At 43.3% G+C, this 25,498-nt stretch overlaps 1 long non-coding RNA gene across 1 annotated transcript; it reads left to right on the forward strand.

Annotated features, from left to right (window-relative positions):
* LOC103352476 (uncharacterized) lies at positions 1–23,546 on the forward strand. The gene is made up of 3 exons (XR_011378868.1): positions 1–678; positions 908–1,016; positions 23,066–23,546. It is a non-coding gene; the product is annotated as an uncharacterized lncRNA (long non-coding RNA).
* Positions 23,547–25,498: the final 1,952 nt, after the last annotated feature.

Here is a 25,498-nt window from a genome sequence, read left to right on the forward strand (position 1 = left end):
ACCTAGCGGCGCCAGCACACCGGGGTTCTAGTCCCGGTGGTGGTGCCGGATTCTTTCCCGGTTGCCCCTCTTCCAGGCCTGCTCTCTGCTGTGGCCCGGGAAGGCATTGGAGGATGGCCCGAGTGCTTGGGCCCTGCACCCCATGGGAGACCAGGAGAAGCACCTGGCTCTTGCCTTCGGATCAGCACGGTGTGCCGGCCGCAGCGCGCCAGCCATGGCGGCCATTGGAGGGTGAACCAACGGCAAAAGGAAGACCTTTCTCTCTGTCTCTCTCTCTCTCACTATCCACTCTGCCTGTCAAAAAAAAAAAGGGGGGGGGGGTGTATAACAAGAGACTAGTGAAAATGTTAAAGTAGCTGCACCAAAATATTGATTACAGTCTTAGTAAGGAGATAAAATGACAGGTTTTTCCTATCTTTCCTCTATTTCCCAAATTTATTACACAACTATATAATCCTTCTATTATAGATAAAGTATTAAAAATGTATGTAATTTAATCTTCTAATTCTGAGGAGTGGGTACATGATGTTAATTAAATTGTTCTCTACAAAATTTTCACTAGCCCAGTGTGTCTCTTACTATTCTATGTGTTTAACAGTGAATTTGTATTATACCAAGAAGGATTCCAGTGTTGGGAAAGTTTGACAGCCACTGAGTAAACATCTTTAATTACAGCAGGTATTTTTCAGAGCCTTTAGTAGTTAAAAGCAGGATATGTTATGTACCATGAGCCACATCTTTAAACCACAGAACACTTTTCCTGTCTTATCTTGTGGCATTATCATCCTAGAACACTTGAGAAACGCCGTCAGTCGCCCGCTGTCTCTTTCCCTTTAGAACCTGTTCTCACATTCTTCCCTAGTCTAAAGTCCCCATCCCAGGCTTCTACCTTTCTTTCTTCTTACAGCCATAAAAAGAAAGCACCCAGCACTAACCCTCTTCTGCATATTCTGAACTTCATCCCCTGACACTTTCTGAGAAATCCAGTTCTCTATCGAGAATCTTCTGACTCCCCTGTAAGTATATAGATATGTAGAGTCTCACATATAAGTAATTTTTAAGGCATCCAGTTCTTTCTACTACAGACCTTACATAGAACCAAACAAAAAAAATATTATTTCAAGAAACACCCCAGAAGCTGAAATACTGCTGGGAGGGAGACTTACTGAGTAGCTGCTTTGAGGGAGATTTGGCACTATCTATAAAATCTTTAAGTATTCCTACCCTGAGCCCCAGCAGTGCTACTCTTGGTATCTGCCCTAGAAAAACACTCTGATGCTCAAGGAAGCACCACACATAATAATGTTTATTTGAGGCAGTGTTGATTAATGCTAAAATTGGAAAGAACCTGGCTATTTATGAATATGTGAATCATTCTGTAAGATCTGTTGAATGAAAAAGGGAAGGTGCTGATAAGAAAGTGGAATGTGACACCTTGTATGTAAAAATGTTAGTTGAAATGTATTTCCTATAAGGATATATGTGAATGCATACAGGAGGGCTGCAAGGATAAACATTGAATAATCAAAGGGAACTTTAGTTTAATCTGCATTGTTTCCATTTTTATATGCAAAATATATGCCTGCTTTACCTAATTAAAAATTCATTCCTTAAAGAAAGCCCTCACCACTGATTTCCTTTTGCTGCAGCCCTTCTCTTCACGAGTCTTTAGTCATTTATTTGTAACCAGTCTTTTCCTCTCCCATTCATCCCTTAATCAGAGGTAATCTGACATTTATCCTTGCCATGCTACAGTGTTTTTTGCCACAGCCACCACTGACCTCTCTGACCATATACTATTTCCTCGGCAGTATTCAGTGGTAACCACTTCACACTTCTCTTGCTTGGCTTCCAGTCACTTTCCTCCCCTTTTGAACCCCATGGCTTTTCCTCTGCCTCTATAAATTCAGTGCAGTCACATAGTAGGCATTTTAGAAATACCTGAGAAGTACATTTAAGTTATTAATTATAATTCAGTATCATGCATAGATACCCTCTGAGCTTTTGTGTTTGTGTTTTGAGCAGGAAGTTGAATATTAATGACAAAAAAAGTACAGTGTGTTTGGGATTAAAATAACTGGTGTGAAACCTGAATTTTATTACATTATACCTGTGTTGCTTCCTGCTAGTCTCTTAACCTCACTTAGTTTCAGTTTCTTCATTTTTAAGATGCATATAATGCCTATCTTATGGCTTTTTCTTGAAGATTGAATGATACAATGACAGCCTCCTGGAAAAAATAATCTCTCAGCCATTAAGTGAAATACAAAAGTTTTTATTTGCAAAATTATTTTAACCATCTTTCTGTGCAGTAGGGACTGTACTCCTGACAACTTTATATTTTATTGCCTTTAATATTGCCTCCCTTAGCACTCCCTCTCCTGCATCCCTCTACTTAAATGATGATGACTTTGGCTATTACCGTGATGATGCCTCAGATTCCATAGGGTTTCTTAGCTTAGAAGAGCAGCCAGGCAGAGTTTTCTTTGTCCTCGTAACAATCCTCTGAAACAGTTAAAAATGAGGATATGATTTTCATATGGGGAATCAGAATTTGAAAAGACCCTGTGAGGTTCTATGAGTTGACCCAGAATAATGCAGTTTAGGCATAAACCCAGGTCTTTGAATTCAATGTTCTGTGCTCTTTCTCCTAAGATACAGCTATCTCATTTGTATTTGGATCCTCTCACTCTGGGTTTTCCTACTGTTGCCTTCAGCCCACTCAGGACCTAAATATATTCCTTCCTCATCCTCTCTTGAAATGCATCAAATCCGTATTTCATTCCTTTAGATTCTCAGTCATTATCTCACAAGCAAATGTGGGCTTTTGAAACTCACAATCTACTAATAGGAAAGGAGCATCACTTCCAGTATTACCTGTGTGTGCTTTAGCAAGAATGTTAACAGATACACTGACATTCCCACTGTGGGGCATGGAGGAACTGAGTTGTATCAAAAAAGTAATGAGATTTTATTTTATTTTCTCCTTAAACTGATAATCTAAGTACTATTTTCCACATAGTCTCCTTGGTTTAAAAAAAAAAAAAGGCTTACTCTGCATAATATTTTTTAAAAAAATTTATTTATTTGAAAGAGTTACAGAGAGGTAGAGCCAGAGAAAGAGAGAAAAGTCTTCCATCCACTGGTTCACTGCCCAAATGGCCACAGTGGCCAGAGCTAAGCTGATCCAGAGCCAGGAGCTGCTTCCGGGTCTCCCAAGCAGGTACAGGGGCCCAAGCACTTGGGTTATCTTCTACTGTTTTCCCAGACCATAGCAGAGAACGGGATCAGAAGTGGAGTAGGCAGGACTCGAACTGGCGCCCATATGGGATGCCGGTGCTGCAGGCCACGGCTTTAACCTGCCATGCCACAGCACCGGCCCCAATAACATACTTTTGAGACTAACTTTAATACCCAGTCACATTTTAAAAAATACCTCCATAATAGCAAATCTACATCTTATAGGAAGGAATTTATTTTTGGAAATGACCTAAAGTTGCCAGACCCAGGTGTGGTAAAAAATTACTAAGCAAAGCTATCTCATTTGTGATTGAAAGTGTTAATATAAATAAAATCGATATTCTTCAATGGTTCAAAAGCTGATGATGAAAACAATTTCATAAAAACAGTGAAAACATTGTTAAAATGAAAGTGTCATTTTCCCAGGTAACTATAATAGGTATTCTACAAGAAAATTTCATTTGATCATATAATCTAATGTATTTGCTTTCAAAAACTTACTTAAGGATCTTACCCTACATATCTTATCTCCTAAAAACACATTTTGTAGGCAAGTACCTGCTCTTCAAGTAGGGCTATCTTTTTAAGCAAGGTTCTTTATTTGTGTATATGACAATGGATATTTTCCTTTTAAAAAAATAAATTATGACTACTTTTTCCATTTTTCAGTGTTCATTAAGGAACTTCCAAAATGATTTATTCTTCTTCATTCTTCAGGGATTATTCACAGAGGAAATCATCATTTCATATCTTAAATCCCAGGGCGCTCATGCATTCCTTGTGGGCCTCAATTAGACATCCACAGTGCTCGTCTTCCTCGGTGCTGCAGGCGTCACATGCCTTCTTGGAATCTAGGCGGGCGCCAGCAGGATTTCAGTGACTTCCAAGGATCTGACAAAGCCGGGCTTGTGGCCACCAGACCTGGCCTCAAGCTTCATTCTTGAATAGCCTTTACTAAAGAATATGTCTGTAGACAGCTCCAAGTCATCTCCCTGCTGATTATGCCAGCTCTCTGCTATGGCCCGGGAGTGCAGTGGAGGATGGCCCAAGTGCTTGGGCCCTGCACCCCATGGGAGACCAGGAGAAGCACCTGGCTCCTGGCTTCGGCTCAGCACGGTGCGCCGGCCACAGCGGCCATTGGAGGGTGAACCAACAGCAAAGGAAGACCTTTCTCTCTGTCTCTCTCTCACTGTCCACTCTGCCTGTCAAAAAGAAAAAATAATAAAAAAATAAAAATTTCTCCCCTTAGACCATCTAAAGTTGAATTTACACGTGACTAAGTTAGAATTTACTATTTTAAGTCCTAGAAATGAAATTTGCTGCATAAGTAGATAAATACATACATCTATTTCTTACATGTCACCTTATGCCCTAAGCTTTGCTCTGAATATTACTTGAAAATTTTATTTATTTGAAAGGCAGAGAAACAGATCTGCCATCCACTGGTTCTGTTCTCAGATGCCTACAATAGCCAGTGCTGGGCCAGGCTGAAGCCAAGGAGGAGGAACTCTGTGTGGGTCTCCCACATGGGTGGCAAGGACCCAACCATGTGAGCTACCACCTGCTGCCTCCCAGAGTGCTCATTAGCAGGAAGCTAGATTGAAGCAGAGGGAGATTCAAACCCAGGCACTCTGATAATAGGATATAGGTATCCCGAGCCGTATCAGCTCTATGCCAAACACCTGGCCCAGGCAGGATAATTTTAAAAATTTTTACTAGCAGTTGCTTTAATCTTACGTTGTCAAGCTTTGGGTGCACTGGAAACAAGATGTTTCCTGTTTGTAACAGTTAAATAACTGCTATTTTGAAAGATTTTAATGTATCTATGACTCTATACCCAAAGAATCTATTATCACTATCATAAACTTAGGTTTATGAGAACTTCAAAAAGTTCATGGAAAAAATGGAATTAAAAGATGAGTTGATTTTGCTGAAAAAAATTTTGAAATCTATGTATATATAGTTTTTCAAGATACATGTTTTCCCTGAACTTTTCAAAGATTTCTTTGAAAGGCAGCATGGCTCAGGAAGAGAAAGAGATCTTCTGTCTGCTGGTTCACTCCCCAAGTGGCTGCATCAAGCCAGGACTGGACCAGGCCAAAGCCAAGAGCAAGGAATTCCATCCAGGTCTCCCAAATGGATGGCACTTGGGCCATCTTCCATTAGCCATCCAGCCAGGCACGTTACCAGGGAGCTGGATCAGAAACAGCAGCAGGACTGGAACCGGCACTCCAATACATGATACAGGCATTGCAAGCAGTGGCTTAACCCATTCCACCACAGCACCGTTCACAGATTCTAGAAAGTTTATCTTTTGTAGTCTGTTCTTTCACAGTACTTAATATAGAGCAAGAATCCAGGTACTACAATTTATTTGGTATGTTTTAATGATTACCTAGATACAAATGAAAGCAAGAGATTATTCATAATGTCAAGCAATAAAGGTGGAAAAGAGGAATATTATATAAACAAAAGGTGTATGCCACAAAAATTATCTTAATAAACTGTACTCAAAATAGTAACAGTACAAAAAACCAAAAACCTAAGAACTTGGTTAGAATTACGCATGATTAAAATGAGAGAGTTTAAGATTAGTAGATGAAGGGACCTGCGCTGTGCCGCAGCGGGTTAAAGCCCTGGCCTAAGGCGCTGGTATCCCGTATGGGTGCCTGTTCTAATCCCGGCTGCTCCACTTCTGATCCAGCTCTCTGTTATGGCTTGGGAAAGCAGTAGAAGATGGCCCAGGCCCTTGGGCCCCTGCACCCAAGTGGGAGACCAGAGAAAGCTCCTGGCTCCTGATGGGCTCAGCTCCAGCTGTTGCTGCCATCTGGAGAGTGGACCAGTGGATGGAGGACCTCTCTCTCTCTCTCTCTGTCTCTGCCTCTCTCTCTAGCTCTGTTTTTCAAATAGATAAAATCAATCTTTAAAAAAAGATTAGTAGATGAAAAGCAAGGATATAAGTACCAACTGACTTGGTTTTTGTCCAAATATATGATTTTTCACCCAATTGTAAAAGTAGATGTCCTTTTCATGTGATCACGGAAACTTTACAAAAATCAAACATAGTTGGTAATAATTTAAGCGACAAATTTGTTGAAAATAGAGGTTTTATAGGCTATATCTTCTGATTATAATTCAATGTGGCTAGACAATAACATACTATAAAGAGATCAGTACAGATTTTTAACCTGGTGGTTCAAACACCAGTTAAGACACTTGTGTCCCATTTCTGAGTGCCTGGGTTCAAGTCCCCTTTCTGGCTCCTGATTCCAGACTCCTGCCAAAGCATACCCGGGAGACAGTGGTGATGGCTCTCAAGTAATTGGATTCCTGCCATCCACCTGAGAGACCTGGATGCAGTTGCTTCAGTCCATCTTCAGTCAGCCTTTGCACACATTTGGAAATGAACCAGTGGATGGGGGCTTGTCTGTCTCTATCTGAGTTTCCCCAACTTGAGATAACAGATTAACAGCACAGTGGGTAGCCTGTATGAGTGCTGGTTGAGTCCCAGCTGGTCCACCTCCAATCCAGCTTTCTGCTAATGCTTCTAGGTAAGGCAGTGGAACATGGCTCAAGTGCTTGGGTTCCGGCCACCCATGTGGGAGACCCAGATGGTGTTCCAGGTCCCCAGCCCGTGCCATTGTAGCCATTTTGGGGTGAACCAGCAGATACAAGCTCTCTGTCTCCCTCTTTTTCTGTAACTCTACCTTTTAAAAAAATAAGGAAATCTTTTAAAAGTTAGTGAATTAAGAGTAAAAGGGACCATCAAGCCCACCTAATCAGATTAAAGAAGGAAAAATAACAAACTGAAAAGTCAAGGGAAAGGAGTACATACTCATTTTAAGACGAATAGGAGGGGTTGGCACTGTGGCATAGTAGGTAAAGCTGCCACCTGCAGTGCTGGCATCCCATGTGGGCGCTGGTTCAAGTCTTGGCTGCTCCACTTATGATCCAGCTCTGCTGTAGCCTGGGAAAGCAGTAGAAGGTGGTCCAAATCCTTGGGCCCCTGCACCCATGTGGGAGACCTGGAAGAAGCTCCTGGCTTCTGGCTTCAGATCGGCCCAGCTCCTGCCTTGCGGCCATCTGGGGAGTGAACCATGGATGGAAGACCTCTGCCTCTCTGTAACTGCCTTTCAAATAAATAAATCTTTAAAAAATAAAAAGTATAGAAACACTACTACACTTAGAATTACGTACTTTTAAGTGGTTTTATTACTTAAAAATGAATAGTCACAAACAATGGGCAAAATGGACAAGAGAAAAGAAAAAATGTATCATAAAGGAAAGGCTGAAATAAAATGGAACATTTTAAAAGGATGATGAAATAAAGACTTTCATACAAATGAAATCTGTCGCTAACAGACGAAGATTTTGGAGGGAAGGAATAAAGTAAAATATGAGGGTAGACTAAATTCATATTGACTATAAAATTACAATACTTGTAGAATTTCTAATAGACATTATTTTAAAACAAACAAAAACACCATCAGGGATGTAAAGGAAGGACCCTAAGGCCTTACATTTCAGAGTAATGAAAGTAATAATTTATCTTAAACATCCATGTTACAATTTCTAGGGTTACTAAAAAGTAAGAGAATATGTAACAGCATAATAGAAGGAAGAATGGAATAATGAAGTATTTAATCCAAAAGAAATTGGTAGAGAACTGAACAAAGAATAGGCAGAACAGATAGAAAAAAGTAAGACAAATTTAAATACAGTAAATCATCAAGTTCCAACTAAAGGACTTTCAGAATGGATTAGGAAAAGAATAGGAAAATTATACTTCTAATAGGGTACAATCAGAGAAGCACAACCACTATGAGTGCTAAAGAATGATTAAAGGGGTTGCTGTGGCGTAGCCAGTAATGCCACCACCTGCAGTGCTGGTATCCCATAGGGGTGCTGGTTCCAGTCCTGGCTACTCCACTTCCAATATAACTCTCCGCTATGGCCTGGGAAAGCAGTAGAAGATGGCCCAAGTCCTTGGGCCCCTGTACCCAAGTGGGAAACCTGCAAGAAGCTCCTGGCTCCTGGCTTCAGATCAGCCCAGCTCTGGCTGTTGCAGCCATTTGGAGACTGAAGCAGTGGATGGAAGACACTCTCTCTGCCTCTGCCTCTTGTAACTCTGCCTTTCAAATAAATTTTTAAAAAAAATAATTAGAGTTTATTATATAGATTAGATCTTTATGGCAGCAGGTGATGTCAGCATCTGGCTCAGAGCTAAAGCCACTCTGTCAGCCATACCTGTAGTATGGAAGGGATGATGGATGTAAACCAGGACCAACAGGAACCCAAGTCTTTTCTCGTGGTATTGCACATAAACTTGACCCATGAATTAAAAATCTATAGAAAGCCATTGAAGGAGCTTCAGTGCCCCATGCTTCCCACATCACTATTAGAATAGAAAGACTGGGGCTGGCATCATGGTGTAGTGGGTAAAGCTGCTGCCAGTGATGCCAGCATCCATTATGTGGGCTCCAATTTTTGTGCTGGTTGCTTCATTTCCTAGTCGGCTCTCTGCTAATGGGCTGGGAAAGCAGTGGGAGCATGGCCCCTGCATCCACATGGGAGACCTGCAAGGTGCTCCCGGCTCCTGGCTTTGGATTGGCTCAGCCCTGGCCATTAAAGCCATATATGGGGAGTGAACCAGTGGATAGAAGATCTCTCACTCTCTCTCCCTCCCTCTCCCTAGCTCTGACTTCCAAAGAATCAAATAAATCTTAAAAAAATAAGTCATAAGTACCTGGAGCACTGCGCTGGCTGCAACTTCCCTTCCACCTGCCCAATCGCAAATAGAGTTCCCTGTCCTCAGCACGAACTAAGAACCATACTGAGAAAGAAAGTGGTAAATGGAGCTCTAGTTTAGCAAATTCCACATAATACAAAGGCACACCAGTCCATAATTTGGCACCAGCATATTTTCTTTAAGCATTCTTTACCTAAAAATAAAGACAATAGCAAAGCATGCTTCCAGCTAGATTGGTCAGTTTCCTTCATAAATTTAAGCAGCTCTCTCCCAACAGGAGGATATAAAGTCATTGTCCATCTTTTGGTGGTATTCCTAACTGAATCAACCGCCCTTAATGATACCCTGTAACTTAAATCCAGTGTTGTAAGGATAATTACTATTAACACAAGTTATATGTGTTAGATGATGGGGTAGTAGGAGGAGAGAGGAAAATATTTAATATGCATGAATATATTCAAACCAAAAGAAGAAATAGCAGTGAACTTTTGGCTTAGTTGTTAAGACACCAGTTGGAGGGGGCCAGTGCTGTGGTATAGCATGCTAAGCCTCTGCCTGCTGTGCTGGCATCCCATATGGTGCTGGTTCATGTCCTGGCTGCTCCTCTTCTGATTCAGCTCTTTGCTTATGGCCTGGGAAAGCAGGAGAAGATGGCCCAAGCCCTTGGGCCCCCTGTATCCACGTGGGAGACCCAGAAAAATCCCCTAGCTCCTGGCTTCAGATGGGCTTAGCTCTGGCCATTGAAGCCATTTTGGAGTGAACTAGCGGGTAGAAGACCTTTCTCTCTGACTCTCCCTTTCTCTAACTCTACTTCTCAAATAAATATAATCTTAAAATAAAAAAAAAGCCACCAGTTGGGATGCCCAAGTCTCAGAAAGGTGAGCGCCTGGGTCTGAGTCTCAGCTCTACTGATTCTGGCTTCCTGTTGATGCACACCCTGGGAGGCAGCAGATGATGCTTGGTTCTCCGCTGCCCATGTGAGAGACCTGGTTTGGATGCCAGACTTCTCTGGGCATTTGGGGAGTGAACCAGTAGATGAGTGCTCACTCTCCCTCCCTCTCTGTCTTCCCTCTCTCTTTCTCTGCTGCTCTTTCTCAGATTTTTCTATGAAAAATAAATATTTGGGGGCAGTTGTCAAGCCCTCCCTGATCTGCCTGCCCACTGTTCCTTGAGTGGTGTTCAATAAATCCAGATCTGCTCAGTTTCAGAAAGAGAGAGGATGGAGGCCGGCGCCGTGGCTCAATAGGCTAATCCTCCACCTTGCGGCGCCGGCACACCGGGTTCTAGTCCCGGTTGGGGCGCTGGATTCTGTCCCGGTTGCCCCTCTTCCAGGCCAGCTCTCTGCTATGGCCAGGGAGTGCAGTGGAGGATGGCCCAGGTGCTTGGGCCCTGCACCCCATGGGAGACCAGGAAAAGCACCTGGATCCTGGCTCCTGCCATCAGATCAGCACGGTGCGCCGGCTGCAGCGGCGGCCATTGGAGGGTGAACCAACGGCAAAGGAAGACCTTTCTCTCTCTGTCTCTCTCTCTCACTGTCCACTCTGCCTGTCAAAAAAAAAAAATTTAAAAAAAAAAAAAAAAAAAGAAAATTTAAAAAAAAAAAAAAAAAAAAGAGAGAGAGAGGATGGAAAGAAAAGAATTATTCCCAGCCTTGTTTCTGTAACTCGGTCACATTGTATTACTTCCTTCTCCCGCTATCTGTTCCATGGTCCCCTTGCCATTAAGAGGCACCCTTCATTCCTGTAGGGTGTAGACTGTTAGCGGGCCTGCCTTGTTAACTATAGCTCTCCATTGACTTTCTTTTAAAAAAAAATCTATTTATATGAAAGAGTTACAGAGAGGCAGATGCAACAAGAGAGAGAAGTCTTCCATCTGCTGGTTCATTCCCCAGTTGGCTGCAACAGCTGGAGCTGAGCTGCTTCTGGGTCTCCCAGTGGGAGCAGGGGCCCAAGGACTTGGGCCATCTTCTGCTTTCCCAGGCCATAGCAGAGAGCTGGATTGGAAATGGAGCAGCCAGGACTCAACCCGGTGCCCATATGGGATGCCGGTGCTGCAGCCAGTGGCTTTACCCACTACGCCACAGCGCTGGCCCCTCCTTTGACTTTCATCACTGAGCAAGGAGTACTGTGTGATACCGCAGGGGATCAGCTGCATTCCTGAGAGAATCTTTACCTAATTGTCTCGTAGTGATGCAATTTCTTTTTTATAGGCAGAATCAGTCACCCCAGCCACTATAATGGTTTCCTTCTTTGCTTCACTGTCGTGGGAAGCTAAATATGGCTTGGTGAGTCTCTGCTCCTAGTTCAGTCAGCCCTCTTTACCAATGCAAACAGAGTCAAGACTATCTCTAAACCTTAGAAAACTAATTCCAGATAATCCAGAGACAGAACACATCCATGAAATTGTGCTCCACTTTTTGGGTGTCTGTTGTTTGAGTAGCAGATCACCCCAAAACTCGGTGGTTGAAAACAGTCATTCATCTCTGCTTATGAGTCAGCAGTTGTGTTTTGGCAGCCATGGCTTATTTCTGCCCATGCAGTATCGGCTGAGCAGCTTGTCTGGGAGCTGGGATTTACTTTCAAGATGTCTTACTCAGGTTGGGCCTGTTTGGATGCCCCCATCTTACTTCAGAGTATTGGGTTTGATTCCTGAGTCCAGCTTTCTCTATTGCAGACTCTAGGAGAGAGTGATGTAGGCTCAAGGAATTGGGTTCCTGCCACCCACATGGGAGACTTGGATTGAGTTCCTACCTCCCAGATTTGGCACCCTGGTGGTTGCAGACATTTGGGAAGTGAGTCAGCAGATGAAAACTCGTTATCTGTCTCTCTTGCTCTCTCATTATCTGCCTCTCAAAAAAAAATTTTTTTTAAAAGATGTCCCACTGCTATGACTGTCCCACTCCTGGTGCTAGCTGTCATGGAGGAGATTACTGTGCTGGACTGACATGAATGGCCCAGTTGCTGGATACGTGGCTACAGTTTTCAGCTCAAGGATTGTAATTTCTCCAAGAGATGTAGGTGCTTTATTCTCCAACCAAATGACCAATCAAATTAAATAAAGATCATTCCAAAATCAATTGGTTTTGTACAATACACACAAAAGCAGGATAAGCAAAAATAAGCAAAAGATCGGTAAGAAAATTACTTGGGCATAGAATGTTGCTAATGAACCAAACACTGTATCTGTGGAAGAAATTGTCCAAATGGTCCAACAGACAGTCTCTTCAGGGTGCCCAGGTCCAAGTGATGTCAGATCATGAGCAGTGAAGGAAAGGACTTTTCACTCCAGGAGATTTCCTAGTGGCCATCAATCTCTGCCTTTTCAGAGTAAATATTCAGAGTGGAGTTGCAGAAGGATGTGTCCAATCTGACCAAGACACTCGTGTTAATCACCCCCAGAAAGTGCATTATTTTAACTTTCCAATGTCAGTCTTGGAGGCAAAAGTTGTGGAGCACGCCATCCCATTTGCATATCACTGTAGTGTCAATTAGCTGACTGATGTGAAGGGTGACTCTCTGTCAGCCATTTGGCTCAATTACAGCTTGTGATCCAAGGAAAAACTCTTGTAACTAAATGGAGCCAGTGCTTTCAAAGCAAATATAGATTCACAAGAATTGTAAGACAGCAAAACACACATCATGATGAGGATACCCAACAATGTGGGGCAAGGGTCTCACTTGTACTCCTGCGTGAGTTGCTTGGGCTCTCTCACATCATGGTGGCTAGGTTCCAAAAATGGCTGACAAGAATCAGGAAGAAACTGCATGGCCTTTTCTAACAGGAAGTCCCACAGTATGGTTTCCACTACAGCCTACTCTTGAAAGCAGTACTCTATCCATCCAGACTCCAAGGGTGGACAAACTACCTTTTGATGAGGAGGTACTTTCCTTCTTTGTCTTTGTCTTTGTCTTTTTTTTTTTTTTTTTTTTGACAGGCAGAGTGGACAGTGAGAGAGAGAGAGAGAGAAAGGTCTTCCTTTTGCTGTTGGTTCACCCTCCAATGGCCGCCGCGGCTGGCACACTGTGGCTGGCACACCGCGCTGATCCGATGGCAGGAGCCAGGTGCTTCTCCTGGTCTCCCATGGGTGCAGGGCCCAAGTACTTGGGCCATCCTCCACTGCACTCCCTGGCCACAGCAGAGAGCTGGCCTGGAAGAGGGGCAACCGGAACAGAATCCGGCACCCCAACCGGGGCTAGAACCTGGTGTGCCGGCACAAGGCGGAGGATTAGCCTAGTGAACCGCGGCGCCGGCCAGAGGAGGTACTTTCAAGAAGAGCGTGTGGGACAGGAGATATTGTTGAAACTGTCTTTGGAAAATATAATCTATCGCAATCTGTTACCTTGAAAATAAAGAATCAAAAAAGTTAAAAGTGAGGATGGCATTGTGGTATAGCAGGTTAAGCCGCCACTTGAAATACCAGCATTCCATATCAGAGTTCCCAGTTCACGTCTCAGCTGCTCCACTTCTGATCCAGCGCCCTACTAATGTGCCTGGGAAAGCAGTGGAGGATGGCCCAAGTGATTGGGCCCCTGCCACCTGCATAGTAGACCTGGGTGGAGTTCTAGGCTCCTGGCTTTGGCCTGGCCCAGCCTTGGCTGCTGTGACCATCTGGTGAGTGGATCAGCAGATGGAAGATATCTCTCTCTCTCCCACCCTATGACTCTGCCTTTCAAATAAATCTTTTTTTTTTAAGTTGACAAAATATGTACAATAGAAACAACAAAATATACCTCTACTGATAAAGAGAGACATTTCGTATCTATAAGTTAAATTCACCAATAAGATTTAACAGTCCCTGGGGCCAGTGTTGTGGGTGAAGCCACCACCTGCAGTGTAGGCATCCCATATGAGCACCAGTTTGAGTCCTGGCTGCTCCACTTCCAATCCAGTTCTCTGCTATGGCCTGGGAAAGCAGTAGAAGATGATCCAAGTTCCTGGGCCCCTGTACCCACTTGGGAGACCTGGAAGAAACTCCTGGTTCCTGGCTTTGGATGTGCCCAGCTTTGGCCATTGCAACCATTGGGGGAGTGAAGCAGCAGATGGAAGACTCTGTCTCCCTCTCCCTCTCTCTCTCCCTCTCTGTAACTCTGTCTTCCAAATAAATAAATCTTTAAAAAATTTAACAGCTCCAAATTTGTATTTATGTAACATATGCTCAAAATATGTAGTGTAAATATGTCAAAATTAAAAGGAGAGAATAAGCAAATCCGCAATCAAAATGGGAAATTTTAATTGCCTCTCAAAAACTGATAGACCAAGCAGACAAAATCAGGACACAGATGATGCAAACATGATTTAACAAATCTTGTAGTCACTGTACCTCTGCAATTGCAAAGTGTGCACTTTTCAAATACTATAGAACGTTTTTAAATTCACCAAATGTCGAGTCATAAAGCAAATCACACTAAATTTCTAAGGATTGAAATCGTGTATAGTCTCTAATCACAACAGAATGGAAATAAACTTGAAATCAATGATGATGATGTGGAACTGAAAAAAACCTCTCTATGCTTAGAAACAACTTCCCCACCCCAAAGAAACCGTTTATTTAATGAGTACAAATTTCATAAGTATAAGTTTAGGAATATAGTGATTCTTCCCATCATACCCACCCTCCCACCTCCACTCCCACCCCACCTCCTCCTCCCTCTCCCATTCCCAGTCCCATGCTTCATTAAGGAAAAAAAAAAAAAAAAAAAAACCTGTTCCTTGAAAGTCAAGACAAAGGCAGTTCAAGTCATTGCTTCTCAAAGTGTCAATTTCACTTCTACAGATTTCCTTTTAGGTGCTCTGTTAGTTATTATAGATCAGGAACAACATATGGTATTTGTCCCTTTGGGACTGGGTTATTTCACTAAGTATGATGTTATAAACACAACTTTAAATAACTCACAAGCCAAAGAAGGAATTACAAATGAAAGTTAGAAAATATGTTGAGAGGTGGCCATTTGGTAGAGCAGTTAACATGCCACTTGAGATGCCTGCCACCATGTTGGCCTGCACAGGTCCGAGTCCTTGCTCTGCTGCTAGTCCAACTTCTTCCTTGGAGGCAGCAGGTGATGACCCAAGTAGTTGGGTTCCTGCCACCCATGTGGGAGACACAGTTGGAGTTCCTGGCTTCTGATTTCCACCTGGCCCAATCTCAGCTGTTGTATTTGGATGGGAGACACATATTTCTTGCTTCTGCCCTTCAAATACATAAATAATTTTTGAAAGGAAAATACATAATAAAATTACATATCAAGGCTACTGAGATATAGCCAAAGAAACTTAGAAAAACAAAGCCTTAAATGCATGAATTAGAAGAGAAGCGGAAGAAAAATTATTAAACAACCATCTCAAAAAGTTTGAGGATAAGCAGAAAATAGAACTATGCACATAATTAAATCACTAGTTAAGAATTAATCCTTTGAAAAGGCTAATAAGAAAATGGATCCTCTGAAGACAGTGATCAAGAAAAAAATGAAGTTACATCATTACTCGTATGAAAAGCAATCTTTTTATTTTTAAGATTTATTTATTTATTTGAAAGGCAGCGAAGAGAGGCAGAGGCAGAGAGAGATCTTCCATCCACTGGTTTACTCCCCAAATGGCTGCAACCGCTGGAGCTGAACCCATCTGAAGCCAGGATCCAGGAGCTTCTTCTGGGTCTTCCAGGCATGTGCCGAGGCCCAAGCACTTGGGCCACCTTCCACTGGTTTCTCAGGCCGTAGGAGAGAGCTGGATCAGAAGAGGTGCAGCCAGGACTCGAACCGGCACCCATAGGGATGCCAGATCACAGCACCAGCCCCTGAGAGGGAATCTTTCATAAAAAGATATGAACAAAGAACTTTATGAAATATGTTTGAAATTGTAAAGAAATTATTTTTTCAAAGAATTTTAACAATATGAGAAAAAGGAAAGGTGGATAGTTGTCTTCTAAAGGAATTTAATGTAACATTGTACATATGGAAACTACGGTAGCAGACACCATGAAAGATTTTAAGAAAGAATTAGACCCTTTGTTACACAAACTTCAGAGAACTACAATGAAGGAACACTTCCCAAACCTTCTTATACCAGCAGAACCTTGACATCAAAACTGAGCCATGCCATTACAAAGAACAGACACTTGCTCATTTATCAGCATAGCCCTGACTGTTAATGAACAACTTAATACATTATCCTTCTTAGTAGTTTTTTTTGTCTGTTCTACTTAATATGACTGGTTTAATTCTGTAATTAATACACAATTATTCTTAAGTGTTAAAAATTAACTGAAATGTGATCCCTGTTAAACATAAGAGTGGGAATAAGAGAGGGAAGAGATGTATAATTTGGGACATGCTCAAGCTGACTTGCCCCAAATGGTAGAGTTAAAAACATACCAGGGGATTCCAATTCAATCCCATCAAGGTGGCATGTACCAATGCCATCTCACTATTCCAAGTGATCAATTTCAGTTCACAATTGATCATAATGAAAGGACTAAGAGTCAAAGGGAGCACATAAACAAGTCTAGTACCTGCTAACACTAACCGATGGAATAAATAAAGGGGAGAGTGATCCAACATGGGAAGTGAGATACTCAGCAGACTCATAGAATGGCAGATGTCCTAAATAGCACTCTGGCCTCAGAATCAGCCCTAAAGGCATTCGGATCTGGCTGAAAAGCCCATGAGAGTATTTCAGGCATGGAAAGCCAAGACACTCTGGCAAAAGATCTCTGCGAGTGAGATCCCAGTGGAAAGAACAGGTCTTCAAAGAAGGAGGTACCTTTCTCTGAAGGGAGGCGAGAACCTCCACTTTGACTATGACCTTGTCTAAACAAGATAAGAATCGGAGAACTCAGAGGGCTTCCATAGCCTTGGAAACTCATGACTGGAGCATAGGGAGATTACTGATGCCATAGACAGGAGTGTCAATTGGTAAAGTCAACAACAGGAGTCACTGTGCACTTACTCCTCATGTAGGATCTCTGTCCTTAATGTGCTGTGTATTGAGATTTAATGCTATAACGAGTACTCAAACAATATATTTCACTTTGTGTTTCTATGGGGGTGCAAACTGTTGAAATCTTTACTTAATGTATACTAAACTGATCCTCTGTAAAAAAAAAAAAAAAGAAAAAAAATTATCAACTCCCAACTTGACTCTCACTGGGATTAAACATAATAGGTCTGATCTGATTTCATCATCATTTAAAAAAAATCATCTATTATTTTTCACTTTATGTTTCTGTGTGGGAGCAAACTGTTGAAATCCTTACTTAAGGTATACTAAGCTGATCTTCTGTATATTAAGATAATCGAAAATGAATCTTGATGTGAATGGAAGGGGAGAGGGAGTGGGAAAGGGGAGGGTAGTGGGTGGGAGGGACGGTATGTGGGGGAAGCCATTGTAATCCATAAATCGTACTTTGGAAATTTATATTCATTAAATAAAAGTTTAAAAAAAAATAAATGCAAAAATCTGAAAGGAATCTAACAGTACACATATAAAAAAGACAAAAACAGAGAGCTGTATTCCAGGAAAGGAAGGGTTGAAAAATCAATAGTCTACCATATTCACAGAATAAAAGAGAAAAATCAGAGCAATAGTAGTAGGAAAAATATGAAGTCCTGTGGGGAGCAACCCGGACTGGACTGAGTTACTGGAATTAAGACTTATTCTATGCATCTGCTCTCCCACAATATGGCGCTGGGAGAGGAGAAAACAGCTTCTATGCAGCTGCCTCTTGCCAACTTGAGTGATGACCTCCAGGAACTGATCCTGCTCCTGATTGGAGGAGAGCAGCGTACTCGGCGTGTGGGCAGCTGAGTTGGGATTGGCAGAAGAGGACTATAAAGGAGGAGAGAGACAACATGCACCAGGAACATCTAAGAGGAACATCTGAGGGAACACCTGTGCAGCCCCCGAGAGAGCCGGCCGGCGGTGTGCCGCTCCCCTGCGGAAGTGGGGAATGTGGCAGGGGGAACCGCCCTTCCACAGAGGTGGAAGGGACGGCAGCCAACCCGGGAAGAACCAGCAGCAAACCCGGGGAGGGCCGAGCAGACGAAAGAACAGCGCAGGGTCCTGTGTCGTTCCTCCACGAAGACGGGGAGCGACAAAGTCCTAGGATTTAGAAAGAAAAAAGATAAACCAGGAATGGAAAGGATCACATTTAACCTTATAAATAGTATATTTCGCTAAATAAAAACCTACTAACACTTCTATTCCACACTGTACTGAATTTCCTAACCAGTATTTTTAAAAAAGGAAAATTAAGGATCAAAGGGGAGAGAGAAAGCTAAAGATCTGCAGTCTATGTGACCATGTATTCCTGGTTACAAGGTCAGCACGTAAAATTCAATTGTGTATCTATGAAACAGCAAAAATTAGAATACTGAAAATTTTTAAGTGGTAATACTTACACAGTCATTCCAAGAAACAATTCTAAAGAAAGGCATGCAAGAGCTCTACACATAAAATTATACAAATAACAAAAATAAGAATTATTAACACCTAAATACATAGATATATCAAGGTGAAATATTGGAAACATAGAGATGTCAACTCTTCCCAAATTGATATACGAAATGCAATTTTACAGTGGGGAGAAAATATCATAAATGGAAACCACATAATACATCCAACTGACCAGATATCACAGCTTAGCTTCCCAACATATTGTATAGTATCAGTTGTTTGTGCCCATGATCATGCACCTAACTGGGAACTTAGAGCTCACTGCCAAAACCCAGCATCATAAAGAAGTGCATGCATATCACTACCCTGGGGAAATATGAAAATTCAAGCTGCAAAGTTCAGTTTCTACTGAATGCATACACTTTGAAAAATCATAATATTGAAAGAAGCTAAATTGAACCATCATATGTTTGGGGCCTTCTGTATAGATTTAATACAACCATAATCAAAGTACCAGTAGGATTTCTGCATCAAGGGTATACCAGTATCTCTGCAAGAACCTGCTTTCAGTTCTTTTGGGTATATATCCAATGGATGTGCAGCACAGCAGTGAAGAACGTGTGGTCTTATCAATAAATATTAGTGTTTCAACTGAATATACCTATGTAGGGATTGGGGAAGAAAGCTAACCCTACCCCACACCATATACAAAAATCAACCTCAGATGGAAAATAAGTTTAAATTTGAAATTAAAACAATAAATTTTCTTTATAATAAAATGGTCGAATAGCTTCATAATCCTGAAACAACAAAAATTTATGAAAAGAACATAAAACACTTCAACAAGAGAGAAAAATGAAACTACATTAAAATTAAGAGCTTCATTTTTAAAGATACCATTACAATAGTAAAAAGTGGAAGTGGGATAAGGTTTTACAACACATATATAACCAGCAAAGGACTTGCGATCATAGTATGTAAAGAACCCCATCAGAGTCAGTATTATGGCACATTTGGTTAAGCTGCCACTTGTGATGCCAGCATCCCATATGAGCACTGGAGTCCAGCTGCTCCACTTCTAATCCAACTACCTGTAGATGTGCCTGGGAAAGCAGCAGAAGATGGCCCAAGTACTTGGACCCTGCCACCCACCTGGAAGACCCAGATGGAGTTCCAGGCTCTTGGATTCAGCCTGGCCCACCCCTGGCCATTGAGGCCATTTGAACCAATGGATAGAAGTTTCTTTCTCTTCCTTTCTTCCTTCCTTCCTTCCTTCCTTCCTTCCTTCCTTCCTTCCTTCCTTCCTTTCTTTCTATCTATTTTCTAGCTCTAGCTCTATCTCACTCTGCCTTTCAAATAAATAAATCTTTTTAAAAAAAAACTCAGAAAGTGATAATGCAATAGAAAAATTAGCAAGAAATGCAAGTCATTTCTGAAAAAACGGTGGACAATAAGCACATAGAAAAGTGTTCCTCAACATTACTAATCAAAAGAATAAAAATTGAGGGGCCCAGTGTTGTGTCATAGTGGGTAAAGCTGGCACCTGTAATGCCAGCATCCCGTATAGGCACCAGGTCAAGGCCCGGCTGCTCCAGTTCTAATCCAGCTCCCTGATAATGGCCTGAGGAAAGCAGCAGAGGATGGTTCAAGTGCTTGGATCCTTGTACCCATGTGGGAAACCAGGAGGAAGCTCCTGGCTCCTGATTTCAGCTTGGCCCAGACCTGGCCATTGTGGCCATCTGGGGAGTAAGATACTTTCTCTCTCTCTCTCTCTCTCTCTCTCTCTCTGCCTCGGCCTCTGCCTCTGCCTCTGCCTCTGCCTCTGCCTCTGCCTCTGCCTTTCTGTAATCACATTCAATATCAAGGGGCGTAGGTTCATGTCCTGGCTCTACTTACAATTCTAGTTTCCTGCTAATGAACACTCTGGAAGCAGCAGGGAATGGCTCAAGTAGTTGGGTCACTGCCATCCACATGAGACCCACATTGACTTCTGGGCTCTTGGCTTCTGCCTAACCCAGTTCCAGCTGTTGTGGACATTTGGGGAGTGAATGGAAGATGGAAAATCTCCCTCTTTCTCTGTCTGCCTTTCAAATTAAAAAATAAAAGGGAATAGTCCTTGAGAATTTTCTGGGTTTTTAAAAATTAATGAATTTATTTGAAAGACAAAGAGACAGAAAGAGAGGGAGAGACAGAAAGAGGAAAAGGTCTTCCACCCACTGGTTCACTCCCTAAATGCCCCTAGTGGCTTCGGGGATGGGCCAGGCCAAAGCCAGGAGCCCAGATTCAATACAGGTCTCCCACCTGTGGCGCCGGCACACTGGGTTCTAGTCCCGGTCGGGGCACCGGTTCTGTCCCGGTTGCCCCTCTTCCAGTCCAGCTCTCTGCTGTGGCCCAGGAGTGCAGTGGAGGATGGCCCAGGTCCTTGGGCCCTGCACCCCATGGGAGACCAGGAGAAGCACCTGGCTCCCGGCTTCGGATCATTGCCGTGCGCCGGCCGCAGCAGCCATTGGAAGGTGAACCAACGGTAAAGGAAGACCTTTCTCTCTGTCTCTCTCTCTCTCACTGTCCACTCTGCCTGTCAAAAATAAAAAAATAAAATAAGAAATGGAACCCATATGGGATGCCAGCGTTTCAGGCCAGGGCATTAAACCGCTGCACCACAGCACTGGCCCCAAAATGAAGGTTTTTAAAAAGATTTATTTATTTATTGAAAGGCAGAGTGAAGCCGGCGCCGCGGCTCACTAGGCTAATCCTCCGCCTTGCGGCGCTGGCACACCGGGTTCTAGTCCCGTTCAGGGCGCCGGATTCTGTCCCGGTTGCCCCTCTTCCAGGCCAGCTCTCTGCTGTGGCCAGGGAGTACAATGGCAGATGGCCCAAGTGCTTGGGCCCTGCACCCATGGGATACCAGGAGAAGCACCTGGCTCCTGCCATCGGATCAGCGCGGTGTGCCGGCCACAGTGTGCCGGCCGCGGCGGCCATTGGAGGGTGAACCAACAGCAAAAGGAAGACCTTTCTCTCTCTCTCTCTCTCTCACTGTCCACTCTTCCTGTCAAAAAAAAAAAGAAAGAAAGAAGAGAAGAGAAGAGAAGAGAAGAGAAGAGAAGAGAAGAGAAGAGAAGAGAAGAGAAGAGAAAAGAAAGGCAGAGTGAGAGAGAGAGAAAGAGATCATATATACACCCGTTCACTTCCCAAAGTTTGCAACAGCTGAGGCTCAGCCAAGCCAAAGCCAGGATCCAGGAACTCCATCCAGGCCTCTCACAGGAGTGACTGGGCTCAAACACCCTGGGCCTTCATCTGTTGCCTTCCCTGGTGCATGAACAGAATCCTCTGAAGTATTATTTCCCCTGTTTGTAGAAGAAAATGAAGCTGAGGAGGGTAAAACATTTCCTCAAGATCACACAGCTAAGTAGAGACAGCCATGGTTCAACACAGATCAAATAAATTTAAAAGTTATTTTTTCAACGGCCCATGCTAATTAAAGGAATGCTGTTACCTTTTCCCCAAATATACCCCTCCTGTCCAACTCCACCATAGCTTCTCTGTTCTCTGCCTCCCAGGTAAGGGTGACTGTTCTCTGGACAGGTGTATCCTTAGCTGACTTGCATTAGGCCAAGAATTTATAGTGTGTTAAGAAAACCCAAGACACATCACAGGAAAGATGCAGTCCCTCATTAAAGTATTTCTGTGCTAAAATAACGTATAATTGTAAGCTGAAAGCTTGGATTCTCCACACTTAGTCAAATGGAAGTCCTTTCCCATCAGGAATGCATTCAATAATGCAATATTTTGAAGTATAAAGGGACAGGTATTTGTCCTGAGGATGGATAGGACACCTGCCCGGATTTGAATCCTGTCTCCATTTCCAATTCTGGCCTCCTGTTAATGTGCTCCTTGAAGACAGTAGGTGATAGCTTCTGCCACTCATGTGGGAGACCTGACTGAATTTCAGGATCCTGGCTTTGGCCTGGCCCAGTTCTACCTCTTATTGGCATTTAGGGAGTGAACCAGTGAATGGAAGATTCTCTCTGCCAACCAAATAAAATGAAAATCAATAAAAAATAATAAAAATTCATTTGGGATGTAAAAAGGACTGGGTACATATGAATACATGCTAGTGAATTTTTAAAAATATATAATTTAAGAAGTCTATAGGGATGGGTATTTGGCCTAATGGCTAAATGCAGTTGGGATGCCCATGTTCCATATTGGAGTGCCCAGATTCCATGCCCAGCCCTGACTCCTGATTCCAGCTTCCTGCTAATGCAGACTTTGGGAGGCAGCAGTGAAAGCTCTGATGATTGGGTCCCTGCCATCCACATGGGGGACATGGACTGTTACTGGTTCCCAGCTTCAGTCCAGCCCTGTCTCAGCCACTGCAAGCATTCGAGCAGTGAACCAATGGATAATAGTGCATGCTCCCTCTCTTTCCCTTTCTTTCTCTCTCTTTCCCTCTCAAATAAACTCATTAAAATATTTAAAATAAAATAATTGAAAGTATATAATCACAGCATTAATTGTTTTAAAAAATGGAATGCATAAAATAGAATTAAGCAAAAAGCCTATGTTTGTAGGACAAAGCCTATAGCGGTATTACAAAGAGCAAGAGCATGCTTCTCTGTGGAGGCAGATGCTTTGTGCATTCCTGGTTGGAATGTAGCCTAGCCTATCTAATGTATCTTGTCCTGACAGAGTCTCGTGGTTCCAGATGGAATGACATGCACCTTGGCTCCAAGGCAGCGAACTGGCCCTGAAATCACAGCACTCGTATATGGAGGAAGCTTGACAGAGACGTCCCCGAATTTCACAGAAGTCCAGGAAGTTTACACAGCATAACTAATCATGAGGTGCGATGCAGACATTTTGAACCGCTAATAAAAAAGAAACTTTGATTGACCATGCTTTATGAATGACTGAATCATCTTTCTAGTCTCTCTGTAGAATAGGATGTTCCAAAAGCTTTGTCATGAGAAGGAGCTACCAAAAAATTGTGCAGTTGGAAAAGGTAGGAAAAATGCTAGTCCCACAATTATTTAAAAATCAATTAATTAATTAAAATAATTTTAAAATAAAGTTTTATTCTGTGAAATTTGTGTTGTCACTTTCTAGAAATCTACAATCTGTTATATTTTCTTTAACTGAAAATAAACATTTACCTTTGTGCCTAATTTTATACTCATGACTTTCTCTCTCTCTCTAAGATTTCTTTATTTGAAAGGCAGAGTTAGAAAGAGATTCCATCTGGGGCCAGCACTGTGGCATGCCAGCATCCCATATGGGCACCAGTTTGAGTCCTGGCTGCTCCACCTCTGATCCAGCTCTTTGCTATGGCCTAGGAAAGCAGCAGAGGATGGCCCAAGTCCTTGGGCCCCTGCACCCACTTAGGAGACCTGGAAGAAGCTCCTGGCTCCTGGCTTCAGCTGGCCCAGCTCTGGCCATTGTGGACCCAATGGGATGGAAGACTTCTCTCTCTCTCTCTGCCTCTGCCTCTCTGTAACTCTACCTTTCAAGTAAATAAATAAATCTTAAAAAACAAAAAAGTGTAGCAGCCTGGATGCCAGCAGCACAGGTGGAAGCTTAGCCTACTATGCCACAGCACCGGCCCCAGTCTATTTATTCTTTTTCTTTCTTTTTCTTTCTTTTTTTTGACAGGCAGGGTGGACAGTGAGAGAGAGAGACAGAGAGAAAGATCTTCCTTTGCCATTGGTTCACCCTGCAGTGGCCACTGCAGCCAGCACACCGCGCTGAGCTGAAGCCAGGAGCCAGGTGCTTCTCCTGGTCTCCCATTCTCCCATGCAGGTGCAGGGCCCAAGGACTTGGGCCATCCTCCACTGCACTCCCGGGCCACAGCAGAGAGCTGGCCTGGAAGAGGGGCAACCGGGACAGAATCCAGGGCCCCGACTGGGACTAGAACCTGGTGTGCCAGTGCCGCAGGCAGAGGATTAGCCTACTGAGCCGCGGCGCCGGCCTAATCTTTTTCTTAAAGAAGGCTCCCCCCACGTTGTATGACTCAGGATCCCTCCAAAAACTGGGTCCTCACTCTAGGACCTTTAGCACAGGCTTCACTTAGACATAATGGGGTTGGTGTAGTTGGCCCCTGCCACCCACTTGGGAGACCTGGGAGGAAGCTCCTGGCTTCGACCTGGCTCAGCCCTGGCTGTTATGGTCATCTGGGAAGATCTTTCTCTCTTCCTCTGGCTCTCCCTCCATAATTGTTTTTTTTTTTTAATTAATTTATTTATTTGAAAGTCAGAGTGACACAGAGAGGGAAGGAGAGGCAGAGAGAGAAAGAGATCTTCCATCCATTGGTTCACTTCCCAATTGGCCACAACAGCTAGAGCTGTGCCGATCAGGAGCCAGGAGCTTCTTCCAGGTCTCCCATGTGGGTGCAGGAGCCCAAGGACTTGGGCCATTTTGTACTTCTTTCCCAGGCCATAGCAGAGAGCTGGGTCAGAGACCCATAGCAGAGAGCTGCAGCCGGGACCCGAACCAGCGCGCATATGGGATGTCGGCACTGCAGGCGGTGGCTTTATCTGCTACGCCACAGCACCAGCCCCTCTGACTTTCAAAGAAATAAATACATCTTTAAAAGAAAGGGGGAAAAAGAAAGAAAGTAAGTGTAGATATTGTTATGGTTTGGATATAGTTTGTCCCCTTTCCATCCCCCAAACTCATGCAGCAGTTTAATGCCCAAAGTCTCATGTTAATGGTGTTAAGAAGGTAGAAACTTAATTCAACTATAGTATTTATACCTGAGACCTCTGGGAAATAATGAGATTAAATAAAATCTTTGGGGGGCCAACGCTGTAACGCAGCGGGTTAACGCCCTGACCTGAAGTGCCCACATCCCACATGGACGCCAGTTCTAGTTCCACTGCTCCTCTTCCAATCCAGCTCTCTGCTTTGGCTTGGCAAAGCAGTAGAAGATGGCCCAAGTGTTTGGGCCCCTGCACCTGTGTGGGAGATCCAGAAGAAGCTCCTGGCTCTTGGCTTTGGATTGGCGCAGCTCTGGCCGTTGGGGCCAGTTGGGGAGTGAGCCATCAGATGGAAGACCTCTCTCTCTCTCTGTCTCTCTCTCTGCCTCTCCTCTCTCTATGTGTAACTCTGACTTTCAAATAAATAAAT

This window comes from Oryctolagus cuniculus, chromosome 9 (assembly GCF_964237555.1).
Source record: "Oryctolagus cuniculus chromosome 9, mOryCun1.1, whole genome shotgun sequence".
Lineage (NCBI taxonomy): Eukaryota > Metazoa > Chordata > Mammalia > Lagomorpha > Leporidae > Oryctolagus > Oryctolagus cuniculus.